This window comes from Helianthus annuus, chromosome 5, assembly GCF_002127325.2.
Source record: "Helianthus annuus cultivar XRQ/B chromosome 5, HanXRQr2.0-SUNRISE, whole genome shotgun sequence".
In the NCBI taxonomy this organism is placed as follows: Eukaryota; Viridiplantae; Streptophyta; class Magnoliopsida; order Asterales; family Asteraceae; genus Helianthus; species Helianthus annuus.
In genome coordinates, this window is record NC_035437.2 from 167,908,726 (window position 1) to 167,922,859 (window position 14,134).

At 35.8% G+C, this 14,134-nt stretch overlaps 1 long non-coding RNA gene across 1 annotated transcript; it reads right to left on the minus strand.

The window, feature by feature from the left end:
• Positions 1-3,114: 3,114 nt before the first annotated feature.
• Positions 3,115-4,487, minus strand: LOC110939313. The gene is made up of 3 exons (XR_002592155.2): positions 4,380-4,487; positions 3,813-3,866; positions 3,115-3,316 (listed from the first exon to the last, which is right to left on the minus strand). It is a non-coding gene; the product is annotated as an uncharacterized LOC110939313 (long non-coding RNA).
• Between the last annotated feature and the right edge of the window lie 9,647 nt (positions 4,488-14,134).

Genomic DNA, 14,134 nt, shown 5'->3' on the forward strand with positions numbered 1-14,134 from the left:
GACTCGTTATTTATACTTTTGCGACGGTTAATGCTTTCCAAACCGCAACAAAGCATGCCCATGCATTATGCTCACCTATAAGTAATAAACTTGACAAACCGAACATTAAATACCGGGTTCAAATGGCGATCGCCATTTGACCCGTATAACTTATTTGAGCTTGGTACTTAGTTTTTATTCTCACTTGTTTAATCCGTCTTCACATACGGATTCTAACTTTTAATTTATTACTTTTCATTTTTACTGGTTTGAATCCATTTCTCATATTCTAACATTTTCATTCGTACCTTACGTTCTTCTGTCGTATCATTTACCATGTCATTTCTTATGATATATTTTCGTATTAAACTTCTACATTCAACTTCAAGTGTTGGGTCCTAGCACTAATTCCATGTCCTAATTCGTGTAGCGCGTCTCTACGCGACACTCTACATCCTATTTCTAGTGGTGTTCCCACTATTCTTTCTTAAATTTGATTCACATTCAATCGTAAGCTTAAACTTTTCATTGTTATCCTTCTTTCTTACATTGATCCAATCCTTTAAGAATTGTTAGACCCCTTTTTGCTAGCTTGACCGGACATAAGTGAGATGATTCTCGTGTTTTTCTCGAGCTTCGGTCAATTCATGACCATCTCTTAATATACCATTTCCATTTGTTCGTTCACCATATTTGGTGTTAATTCACCTACATTCTCTAGCATGTCTCTTACTAATGAGTATCCTACATTACACGTTGCATTTCTTACGTAATATTTCCAAAATTTGTAAATAATTATTATTTACTGACTTTCTATGATTTGATCTTTTAAAGTTATTCACCAATTAGTACCTATTGTATATAAGTATTGTATCACGCGTTGTACTTTCTTTCAATTCAACATATTTACAAAATGTCTTTAGCTAATACCTCATCTAACATTCTTTCCATATCTTTTGTTAACATTACCAAGTTCTCCTTTCCGCCTTAAAAACTTCTCAACTAGAATCTATGACCGGTTTTACCCCTATAATGAGGTCTTACCGGTTTAACATAGGCCAACCATTTCAACCAAATCGTATCTTAACATTTCTCATTTATTTATACGTTTCACTTTAATTTTCAACTGTTCAAATACGCATACATCTTCATGTGGATAAATTCGAAGTGATGGCGAAATCACTTACCTTTAGCGTCCATGTTCATGCTTGCTTCATCGCTTTCTCTTACCCTGTTTGCCATCCAGGCTTGAGTCAATTGACAAGATTTCCATCCTTACATATTATTACGTTCGTAACATCGTTAGCTTATGTGAGCATACACACAACTATTCACACGTTAATTGACTTTCGTTAGTCAAATTTCGTATAAATGAGACATTTATTAATAGTTATCTCATTTCCGATCCATACATCTAAACTATCATCAAGCATAACACATAAATCATTGAATACATGACACATTAACTCTTTACTTTAACATTTGAGTCTAATGGCCGTTCTATAATATTCCTGTACTGTTGACTTTTAGAAAGTCAACTGTCTTGCTTACACACTTTAAACTTTTGAACATGTATCCATCTAAATATGGTAGTCCATAATATTAATATCCTACGCATTTCATACTCGTATTGTATGATAGATACGATTTACGTGATCCTCTAAACAATACACATATACATTCACATACACGTACTTTTACATGCTAATGTTTCATTATTCTACAATTAGCAAATATCATTCAAGGTAACTATATATCATAATTCCAACATATCCTTTACTAATAAGCTCATATGATTCACATTTAGCACATATTCGCCTCTTAACCATAACAAAACAAATCATTAAATACACATAAGCATTACACCATTCATGTACAAGGTACAAGTCTCTAATGCGTAATTCTATCAAAGCATATTTTCATCCAAATTTTCATACGAATTCCAACTCCACTTTATACATTCGTCATTCATTTCATGCCATTCCATATGTTACATTTGACTTTTATAAATTTTTCTTTATCGCCAACGATCTACATAACTTTACATAGCTTATTATATCTTCTAATAACTTGACAAGAGCATAAAACGGGCATTTCTGAGAAGTATGGGAACTTAAATCATAATTCATAAGCTTCAATACATCATAGTTCACTAGTCCATAATTACTTCGTTCGCATTCTTATATTTTAAAACTTACTCGCTTTTTCAGCTTTCAACATTCTTTTGTGTCATTCGATACATTACTTTCAAATGTTCATAATTCCGTCTATCTTATCCACTAATCGTGGTCACATATATCGTACTAGGCCTTATATAGATCTTACACGAACATTCATTAAGCTTTTAAACAATTTAGAAACTCAAAATACGAAAACAAAACAAAACAAAAGTTTCAGCGGATTTGATTTCCGCTGGCCGTCGGCGACGGCTTTACACCCCGTCGGCGATGGGCTTTGTAAACGTGCGTCGCCCACAAAAGTCCGTAGACAGGAAAATAGGCCGTCGGCAAGCATGAGGGCGTCGGTGACGGCATCATAGCCCGTCGGCAACGGCCCTTCCTTTGCTGAATCGCTGAAAATTTTGCCCAGACACAGCTGTGTTGATTATCTGAGTACAATGTCACACAGCTGTGTCAGCCTTGCTACACACCCTGATTTCAGCAACAAGCATTAATGGTCCACACAGCTGTGTCACTTAACGACACAACTATGTGCGACGCCAGATCTGATATAACCCAATGTTTAACTCCCATTATTACTATTTCACATACTTAACTTAAATATTTATCATAAACACACTATACATACTTGTATTAAACAAAAACTTAAAGTTTTACCTCATTGGCGATCTTGGAGGGAGCACACTTTTGCACGAGCCATCGGTTTGAGTTCAAGCACTATTACTCTTGCTCGAATCCCTCAAACCTAGGCTCTGATACCAACTTGAAACGTCCATATTTGCGTCTAGAAGAATTGACATCTAAAAGACGCTAAAAACATAAACTTTTAAAATGTACAAATCTTTCACAACTTAAAAGGTAGAAACGCTAGTAACATTAACACATGATTTTAACAAAATTTGGGCATGACCCGTCTGTAAAATGGATATACCCCTGTTTGAAACATAAAAAAAAGACAAATACCATTCTACAAATTGTTCGACAAGGCACTACTAAAAACCTAGGCATCAAGCGTTAAAATATATGTCTACTAACAAGTTGTACAAAATAGAAATTTTGACCCAAAACATTAGTGCAACTAGCGGAAGCGTTTGGTATGACATATCATGAACATGTGCTCGCTCCAATTCTCCAAGTCGCCTAAATTGAGTATTTACCTACATTCACAACAAATCTTTTAAAAGTTAGTCATAATATCTAATCCGTTTACAATACTAACATTTTAGTTCCATTCGCTTACATATTTTCATTTCTTTTACGCATTCGATTACCCAATTAAATGGGTAATGGCATATATTCTCATAATGAGATTCAAGCATACCGCTTTCGACCCGGTATCATCGGGTCAATTGCTTTCAACATAACCTTTCGTTCTATCCGTATAACGGGTTGAACTTCATACATTCACTTTTGCTTTCACGGCCACCCGTTCAAGACGGATGGTATCATATCATTACTCGACCTAGTTACTCGAACCGGTCGATTTGCTTATCTTAGCATAACCTTCATTAGCTTAGCCAAATCCGCAAGGGATTTGCTATTTATTTACTAAACACCGTAATCATTATAACAAGGGATAATCATTATAACACGAATTGTTCGACACAATTACTAACAAAATTTAAGTAAAGTTTTGTATGCAACGAAACATACCTCGATCATGCGTGTCTTCCGTTTTCTTAGTGCTTGAACTTTCTTCTTTCACGCCTACATTAACATGTTCATTCTATCATTTAATCCATCCGAACATCATTTCATTATTTTCGCGTATTATCATAAAACAACATCATCATAATTTTTCCGAATTTCACATAAATATTCTCTTAAGCATTTCATCAAACACTTGGCGGGTTTCGCATTTGTAGGACACTAAACACCATTATCCTAGGACATAATTTTAACTAGTCCTTCTATAATTTCATCAACATTCAATCAAATTCATGACTAACTTTCATCCTACACCAAATTGTATAAGAATCCTAGTATCACAAGGACATCAAAGTTAAATTTTCACATAATTATACCCACCTTGTTCACCTTAATCATAACACATTCTCATAAAGTGAAACTATATTAAGAACTTTCAATTGACCTAAAATCAAACATGATTTCTGTTCTAGAAAGTAGTTCTAACATCCAATTTACACATATCATATCAAAACTCATGATTTAGATGAAACCCATTTCTTGAAATTCATCAATTCACGAAATTGAACTTACCATTTTAATGAGCAAGGTTTGATGTTCGAAATAGGGTTTCATGCATTCGATTTTTCCTTGAATTTCCTTCTCAATTGGATGGATTTGGTGAAAAAAGGTTTCACCCCTTGTCTCTGCTTGAACGATCGACCAGACATAGTGTGTGTGTTCTGATTTTTTTTTAATCTTTTATTTATGTAAGTTGTGACATCTTACAACTTTGGTCCCTTTAGTTTGTTATGTGTTTAATTAAAACATTCCCCATAACTTAACTTCCATTTTACCATAATTCATTAACTATGTTAAGTCCTTTGTCTATTTTCACTTATTTTCATATTGAACATTTTTGGGGTGTTACACGGATGGTTTTTGGAAGCAAGTTCTAAAGCACTTCAATCAAACGGTTGGAGGAAGTAACTGAAATCACCACCAAGTTCGATCAAAATGGCTGGCGATGCAAACAAAACTGAACACATTCAACGGTTTATATCATCAAGCGGTAAACTTTATTATTTATATACGATTTATTTTTTAATGAAGTATGTGGATTAAGTTGTTGATAATTTATTATTTTAGGATCGTTTACGTCTTAGCGGGTGTGACGATGCTTTTGTAATGAAGCAAGCGCTAAAGGATTATAAAAGCAAAGAAAAATATGACTTTCCTCATGTTGTGGCTTGGGAGGTCGTTAGAACAAATCAAAAGTGGTCGTCGGTATCCTTGTTGGGTGAAGAAAGCTCCGGCTCGAGTCAAAAAAGAAAGTCTTCGGATTCGGGAAATTAAAAAGCGGATACACCGAATGCCGAAGTCTCGAGCGGTCTTCCCGACATAAACGAGGATCCCTCGCCAAGACGACAAAAGAGAAAGGAGAAAAAGGACAAAGGGTCGTCTGCAAGAAACGAAGATCCAAGAGATATAACCGGTAGATTCGAAGAATACAAGGCCATGAAGAAAGAGTTGATGGATATTAAACGTTTACGAGAAGAAAAATACTTGACCTTGGCGGATAAGCAACGAGAGGCGTTGCGACAAACTATGTCCGACAAGGACTTAGATGTCACACCCCAACCGATGGCGGAATCATCGGGGCATAGCACTGAGCGAAACAGATTGTCCAGAAGTTTCCACAATTATCATCACTATTCAGTTTAAATAACACGTCCCATACCGTGTCCCAACTAACAAACAAATTATTACAGATAACAACCAGTCAAGTATTCTGTTCCGACAACTCAGATTTTAAATCAAACAAATAAATATTGTTCAAAGGCTCCTAAAGACCCAGCCTGACAAGATCTACAAACAACTATGCACTGGTTGCTCTTTTCTGACAGACAACTATTTGTTGGGGGCCTCTAGAGCTTTATTCTAGCCTCGCTTTCCTAGCAAGCAAACATCTTAAACACCTGTCACATACGTTAAAATAAAGTCAATACATAAAATGTAAAGGTGAGCATACAAGTTTGATAATAGCATATAGAGTTCGAATAGTTTACGCATAACCAGCACGTACACAGAGGAAAACGAAGCATGTTAATTATCGACATGGACCTAGCGATACCAGTGACTGCGGGATGACTGTCCGAGACAGTTCGCAATACATGATTACCATCGTAATCCGTGCAAGTAATTGTCTTTAACAACCCCCGTGTGAACGGGTGCTGAGTCCAAACTATAGTACTACGTCGTTAAGGCAGGTAGACAACATTCCACGTGTAAACACAATCAACAAGCATTCATTTAGTCACGTAATACATGCATATTGGTTAGCGTTCAAATAGTTTGAGTAGTGTGATCGTTTGTGTCACACCCCGACCACGTAAAACAACAAAACGTGGCGGAAACGTCGGGGAGTGTTGTAACAGAATCATTGTTTCACAACCATGGATTAAATAGTTTTGTTTTATTGAATTATTGAATTCAATGTTTTGGTACAATTTAAAATAAAACAAATAATTGTTTCTCAGTTTTAAGTCGCTAAGGCACAAGTCCATCCTATATGTAGCGTGCATCAACAATCATCACATAGCAGTACCTGAAACATATATGAAAATATGGTACGTCAGCATAAAAATGCCTGTGAGTAACATAGGATTTTGTGTATTAGATTCATGGCTTTAGATAATATGAGAAAAGGTTTTATGTTTTTCAAAATAGCCATGAATCTAATGTAAAAGTTTTGTTTCTGAAAATGTGTCGTTTTGGAAAAACGGGTTTATAGTATAGACAAAAATATACTTTGGTTTTGAAAAGTTTGTACAAATAGTATATCATAGTATACTTTAGTTTTGAAATAGTTAAATGGATAGTATATCAAAATATACTTTAGTAATTAAAATAATAGTTTCGGTAGTGTATCTCAAGTATACTTTGGTTTAAGAATAAAAGTATTGGTAGTATATCAAATTATACTTTGGTTTGTAAATAGCATATCAACTATGCTTTGGTTAAAAGTAGCATATCAACTATGCTTTAGATAGTATATCAAAATATACTTTAGTTTAAAATAACAAAGTTGGTAGTATATCAAACTATACTTTGGTAAACAGTAGCATATCAAACTATGCTTTGGTTTAAAAATAGCATATCAACTATGCTTTGGTTTAAATAACAAAGTAGGTGTGTTAAAACATATGTTGGATTTTTGTACATAGTATATCAAAATATACTTTGGTAGATCACATTTGAGAGCACATCAAACTGTACTTTTGTAGTATATCAACATATACAAAGAGAGTGTGATTTGGTATTCAACAAAGCCTTAGTGTATCAAACTACACTTTGGAGACTATAGAAATACCACGAAGGCAAATTCTATTTGGTTTAAATTTGGTTTCTGACATTCCATACAACAGGAATGGGGTGTCTAGTCCTATAGCGCTATATCATACTACCAATCGGCTGGGTGAATGTATAAAAAAAATGGTACAATCCAACAATTTGTTTATTAAGTTTTGGAAAATCAGTGTTTAAACCATAGATAATTGTTTAATTTGTCAAAAGAATATGTATTAAGCATGTGTAATCATATAGTTTAAAATCAGGAAAATAACAGATAGGCATATATGTTTCACCCCAAAAATTTGAATGTATAAAAAAAATGGTACAATCCAACAATTTGTTTATTAAGTTTTGGAAAATCAGTGTTTAAACCATAGATAATTGTTTAATTTGTCAAAAGAATATGTATTAAGCATGTGTAATCATATAGTTTAAAATCAGGAAAATAACAGATAGGCATATATGTTTCACCCCAAAACAATTGAAAACAGTAAAAGAGGGGACTATGTACTCACTTGAGATTGCAAGTATCCTTGATTAAGTGTCCTAACAAAGCTCGGGAAATCAAGGAATCAAGTGGCACCTAGTATGGATCACTATGTTAAACAATCGGATCCTAAATCGGAAGATAGGATAGAATGAGGTTCTATAAATCAAATGAGTATTTGAACTCATATGGTATGATTTAATAGTCCCAACATTCTGATTGAAAGGCCTACCTAAGTGCTTTTGACCCGTTTCGACCCATTATGGTAACATAAGCCACTATAATGCGTCGTTAGCGTAAAACTAGGTTCGGATGGTTAACTATGTGCTATGTCAAGTCTTACATGCCCAATTATCCCTAAACATGTTACTAATTCAGATTATATGTCAAAAATATGTTCACATAATCAAAATACGGATTTTAGCTTCAAAAGGGCATTTTGGTCATTTCCTATGGGCATACAAGCTAACTAGCATACGACTAACCAATCCTATGTGATCATAAGGTATAACCTCAGTGGTTATTCCCTATACAACTATGATCACTAACTAAGCTTGGTCGGATCCTAAAGATCGACCAAACGGGTCGGGTTCGGAAGTATAAGCGGTTGTTTAGACTGCTTACCTTACGACCCTAAACAAGCACAAACTAATAGTGTCGAGTTAGACATGTCAAAACATGTTTAACCTACTGATTTGGTATCAAAACAAAGTGTTTTGATACCCTAAAGTAGTTCCGTTGCAAAATGCGTGCTAAAACGCATTTTGACCGAAACTTTGACTCGACACTACAACTAGATAACGTGGTAATCAGCGGTTATAATCGCGAAGGATTATAACTATCGTGATTACAATCACGTGTCAAAGTTCAATTGAACTTTGACTTGACCAATTGATGGTCAAAACCGAAAGTCAAACTGTTGGCCAAACTGTTTGACTTTCTGCACTACATAAGGAAAAAGCAAATAAAAGAATGAAAGAAGGCTCACAATAGTCCTTGCTATCTTTTCTACAAAGAAGACAAGTCCCAAAAAGCTTAGAAGAGAGCTCCAAAGCAGATTTAGAGAAGATAAGAGAGGAATGAGCAAGGAATGAAGTGAACTTGATAGCTATTTATAGTTGTAGTGGATTAACAAGATCATTCCACTTGTTTTTCTTAGCCATTAAGCATTAATCCTAGCCATACATGTGTTACAAGCTGATTAGAGCCTTGGTGAACACACAAACTTGCCCATCACACAAAGAAATTGCACAAACAGCCCTTGAATTTGCAAACTGTTGCTGAAAACACATATTCTGCCCAGATGAGGCACTCGCGTAGCGCGACGGCATAGGCCATAGGGCTCGCGCTACGCTACGGCGTGTCTGATTCAGCAAAGTTTAAAAAATGGCAGAAATGGTCCCTGCACGCGTTTAAAGCCTTTTTCGATGCGTTTAAACCCCGTTAACCTCATTTCAAGGCTCTAAAATGAAGTTAAAGCATAGGGGACTCAAAACATGCTCAAAAATATCTCGGATGTCGGTTCGTTTGATCGTAAAATCGCGTTGTTCGGTTAATTACGACGGAAGTCGTAACGAACGCAAAATCGATCCAAATTAAGCGACGAATGGAATTTTTGCATGAAGATCACTAAAATAAAAATATTTTAGTGTGTACAAAAATTTTGGATGTCCAGATGTGTCTAGAACGTAAGATATGCGCGAAAATGCAAACTTACGCCGTTTTTGACACTTTTAGTCCCTGAATGATCATATAAGCATGTTTTCGCACACCGAACCACTCAAAGCTTGTTTCTAAGCTATGATTAGGTTATATATGGTATGTTTAACTTATGATCAAGTTCTGCACTGTTCGATACCATATGAATCGGTATAGTTTCGCAGTTTGACGCAAATAGTCCCTGCGATCGAATAAACTTGTTTTCGCCATACCAAACCTTCCAAAACTTATTTCTAAGTTATGTAAAGGTCATTTAAGGTATGTTAAGCCTATTCCACTATTCCGGAGTGTTTGTCGCACTAAACTGATTACGTTTACGCACCAGTGCGCGTATAACTTTCCAGAAAGCGATTTAAAGCTCGGAATTTAACAAGAATTGATATGTGCAAAGGATACACATATTTATACAAATCCCAGGTATGAAACACAATGTTTCATAGGTTTGGCATTTGTTTGGTGTTCGTGGTGACACAGGTGTCACAGTCTCCCCTACTTTAGGAAATTTCGTCCCGAAATTTAATTCTAGAGGAAACTTGTGAAGACAATTGTGATCGTTTCGCTTTCAAGTGAATCCTTCGTTTCCCGAGTAGAACTCTAGGTCACGTTTGGATTCTTAGCGAATCTGTTAACTGCCAAAATGTTGCAGTAACAAACACATGGGGTTTCGAACGACGGATAGGAGGATGTTTCCTATGAAGACTATTATAGGAAACTTGTGTGTGCTCGAAATCAAAGTCGGAGAATGCAAAATAAGATTGACATTGGTCAAGGTCCAGGACTTCTAGCAATTTAAATAACGCTACTTTCGCAATGTAATAAGGAACACTTATATATAGGAAGTACCAGCGGCGTATCCACCATGCCCTTTTTACATTGTTCCCGTCTCGTTATTCTTATCACTATAGGTCTTAACACATGACAAAACTTGCTGTGGTTTCTGTGCACTGAATTCCATAATTACGTATGCATCCATAATTACGTAATTCCTTGCACAGTCCGCACAGTTCATCTCATAATGTGTAGGGTAAAATCAATCGAATAACCATAAAATGACTTGACTAGATCACCAAAAGATCTTTTTAATTAAATCAACGAACGATCTTTTTAACTAGATCAACACATGATCTCCTTATCTAGATCGTCGTATGATCTTTTTAAATAGACCATTTAAGGGATCTTTATAACTCGGAACCAAATAATCGTTTTGAATCAGCACTTTGGAATCCAAGGTTCTTACTATTTGCATAGAAGCCCCTTAAGGATTTAAGACAGTACTTTGAGTACCCTTCTGAGAATCTAACATATGAAAATACGGAAGATTCCACCAGGACTTAGATAACGAGCTTTGGAGTTACACATAAACATAAAATCACCAAAAATTGTGTATTCGTTAATTTAGTTATTAGCTCGTTTGTGAATTTGAAGTACACTAGAAATCCAATCACGGACTTCAATTAGTACTTTAAAATATCCTCAAGAATCTAACTATGAAGATAGGAAGATCTTATAAGGATTTGGAATTTGTTTCTGTCGTTTTATAACATTCGTATTAGGATAAATAAAGAATCTAATTAAGGACTTATGATAGCACCTTTATCAAATCAAAGATTTGAAATGGTACTTCAAGTATCTGATTAAGAATTGCACCTGTACTTTGTTTCTTAAAAGAAACTAGTACTTAGGATTTTTGGGGAGATCACAAATGATCATAGAATGAAGGAACCACAAGAGTAGTTTGTTCTGGAAAGAACATGGTTCTTTGGTGTCGGTATTGTAGGGGTATGCCAACATACAATCGGATCAGTTTTGGAAATAAAATTTGGAACAACCATTTTATTTATAATAACTGAATTGTCTCAAATGTCAAAAGATAACAAACAAAGGAAATACAACAGACTAATTGTTCCCTGCTGCATTGTCATTTGCATTTGCTTCGTTTATGTTGAATACTCGTCCACGTGCTGGATTTGTATTAACAAGTCTTGGGCAATTGTTCCTGTAGTGAGTAAGGTCACCACAGTTATAGCACGATCCAGGAGGAAACTGTGCTCGAACAACGGCAGGATTTGCAGCATTTTGGTTTTGGATAACATGGCGTCATGTATTGACCAAGTGTCCCAAACGCCCACAGTGGGTACACTTCTGACACGGTGTCTGATTCACATGATGACGGTTGCATTTGTTGCACAAGGGTGCAGTACCAACATAGTTCTTCCTAGCACGAGGCTGTGCTGGTTGATTTAGTGCAACCTGATCATTCTGAGCGACCACTGCGAAGTTTTGTGAAGCCTTACGCTTCTTCGACTTCTTAGAGGACTCGGTCTGTTTATCCCTTGGTTTATCTTGTGCTGTCTTGTCAGATGGTCTCGGATCGCCTTTTCGGAAAAGCTTACCCTTCCTGATTTGAGATTCAGTCAGGGTGGCAGATAGTTCAATGGCTTGTCTGACGGTAGTAGGGTTGCTACCAGTAACAATATCCTGAACTGGGTCAGGAAGACCATCGATGTATCTTTCAATCGCCTTATCCAAGGGCGTAACCATGGTAGGACATAACAGACTCAATTCCTCGTAACGATCAGTGTAGGCTCGATGTTCACCGCTGTCTTGTTTGAGATCATCAAATTCCCGTTCTAAAGCCCTAAGCTCATGACGAGGACAGAATTCCTTCATCATTAGAGCCCGAAGCTCTTCCCAGGTTTGTGCCATTGCTACATTGGCACCTCGATCCCTCATTATGCCATTCCACCATGTGAGTGCTCTTTTCTGGAATACACTCGACGCAAACTCAACTTTTCGCTCGTTTGGGCATTGTACATGACGAAATGTGCTTTCAAGACTCTCAAACCACTGTAGGAGTCCCGTGGCCCCTTCAGACCCAGTAAATGTGAGTGGCTTAGCTGAGTTGAATGTCTTAAAGGTGCACTGAACATTGTTATTGTTATTGTTTGCCTGATTTATCTGGGTGATAAGGTTCGGGAGTACAGCAGCGAATTGCTGAACGATTAAGGCTGCCAAGGCGGCATCCTGAGCTTGATCACGTCGAGGAGGCATATTCTAAAAGGGCAAAGAAACATGAGGGAAAAACGAGTGAGATGTCATTGGATATTCAAAACTGGATGTTAAGAATATCGACAAGGCATAAGGATTGTGACCATTTGTTTGTTACTTAAAGCAAACAAATGACACCATGACAAATCAAAGTAAATGGGTCGACATAATGTATCACTGAAGACATGCTCGCCTATAAGTGAACACTCACCCCAAGAGTTCCCAGGTAAGAGTGACTGGTCCGATACTGCGGATTTGTACGAACACTCTAGCCTTAGACAGAAAACTCAGGGTACAGGCATTCACTCTTCCAGTTTGCACGTGTTCACATTATTTAGACTCAAACTTTGACGGGATTTTGAAAACTCAAAAGGCACAAAGCTAAAGATGAATCAAACTGGAAGGGTTCAAAACCTAGTAATCAATCATCCAAGGATAGATGATTAATTTTCGAAGCGGATTTGTTATTGTGTTCTCGTTGTGGTTATCACCTAAGGATAGGTGACGTGTATTGTTTTAAGACTAAACACAAGATAACTTGTGATAGGGTCCTAGGAAGGTTATAGTCTAGGTCAAAGCATTACTAATAACCTAATTCCCTATAACCATTGGCTCTGATACCAACTTTTCTGTCACACCCCGACCACGTAAAACAACAAAACGTGGCGGAAACGTCGGGGAGTGTTGTAACAGAATCATTGTTTCACAACCATGGATTAAATAGTTTTGTTTTATTGAATTATTGAATTCAATGTTTTGGTACAATTTAAAATAAAACAAATAATTGTTTCTCAGTTTTAAGTCGCTAAGGCACAAGTCCATCCTATATGTAGCGTGCATCAACAATCATCACATAGCAGTACCTGAAACATATATGAAAATATGGTACGTCAGCATAAAAATGCCTGTGAGTAACATAGGATTTTGTGTATTAGATTCATGGCTTTAGATAATATGAGAAAAGGTTTTATGTTTTTCAAAATAGCCATGAATCTAATGTAAAAGTTTTGTTTCTGAAAATGTGTCGTTTTGGAAAAACGGGTTTATAGTATAGACAAAAATATACTTTGGTTTTGAAAAGTTTGTACAAATAGTATATCATAGTATACTTTAGTTTTGAAATAGTTAAATGGATAGTATATCAAAATATACTTTAGTAATTAAAATAATAGTTTCGGTAGTATATCTCAAGTATACTTTGGTTTAAGAATAAAAGTATTGGTAGTATATCAAATTATACTTTGGTTTGTAAATAGCATATCAACTATGCTTTGGTTAAAAGTAGCATATCAACTATGCTTTAGATAGTATATCAAAATATACTTTAGTTTAAAATAACAAAGTTGGTAGTATATCAAACTATACTTTGGTAAACAGTAGCATATCAAACTATGCTTTGGTTTAAAAATAGCATATCAACTATGCTTTGGTTTAAATAACAAAGTAGGTGTGTTAAAACATATGTTGGATTTTTGTACATAGTATATCAAAATATACTTTGGTAGATCACATTTGAGAGCACATCAAACTGTACTTTTGTAGTATATCAACATATACAAAGAGAGTGTGATTTGGTATTCAACAAAGCCTTAGTGTATCAAACTACACTTTGGAGACTATAGAAATACCACGAAGGCAATTTCTATTTGGTTTAAATTTGGTTTCTGACATTCCATACAACAGGAATGGGGTGTCTAGTCCTATAGCGCTATATCATACTACCAATCGGCTGGGTGAATGT